The sequence below is a fragment of the Seriola lalandi genome, unplaced genomic scaffold, assembly GCF_002814215.2.
Source record: "Seriola lalandi dorsalis isolate HSWRI2012SDOR001 ecotype SW California unplaced genomic scaffold, Sedor1 jcf7180002054959, whole genome shotgun sequence".
In the NCBI taxonomy this organism is placed as follows: domain Eukaryota; kingdom Metazoa; phylum Chordata; class Actinopteri; order Carangiformes; family Carangidae; genus Seriola; species Seriola lalandi.
Genome location: NW_019525510.1, coordinates 26,607 through 27,196, shown reverse-complemented (window position 1 = coordinate 27,196; position 590 = coordinate 26,607). Strand labels below are relative to the sequence as shown.

Genomic DNA, 590 nt, shown 5'->3' with positions numbered 1-590 from the left:
TGATTGAATAAAATGGGAAGCATTTGTATGGGATAAAGCAAACGTGGAAGAATATTCATTTTCAGAAGTGAGATTCGGCCCAGCCATGATATTGGAAGATTATGCCATCTCTCCATATCTTGTTTAATCTTATCAAATAGTGGGCTAAAGTTAGCTTGAAACAACTGATTGAATTTAGGTGTGATACATATACCCAAGTATATGAAACCAGCAGTGGACCACTTGAATGGGAAGGGATTGGGATTATCTTAGTGGGTGCTGTAGATTACCCAGAGGCATTGCCTCTGATTTGGAAAAATTAACTTTATAACCAGAAAAGGCAGCAAATCGGTCAATAATCTGGATAAGACGCGGGACTGATACAGAGGGGTTTAACATGAACAACAGCACATCGTCCGCATATAATGTAATTTTATGTGATTTTTCACCTACGTTCAATCCAGCCATTAAAGGGTCTCGCCTTATAGCTTCCGCTAAAGGCTCGATTGCCAGTGCGAACAAAAGTGGCGACAAGGGGCAGCCCTGTCTGCTACCCCTCTGGACCACAAAATTTGTGGACCTAAGTCCGTTAGTTAAAACTGCAGCCATTG

General features: G+C 41.5%; 1 protein-coding gene across 1 annotated transcript in view; it reads right to left on the bottom strand.

Moving 5' to 3' along the window:
* LOC111645916 (uncharacterized) overlaps positions 1 to 590 on the bottom strand; it is a 17,971-nt gene that overhangs the window by 1,107 nt on the left and 16,274 nt on the right. The gene's annotated exons all lie outside the window — the stretch shown is intronic.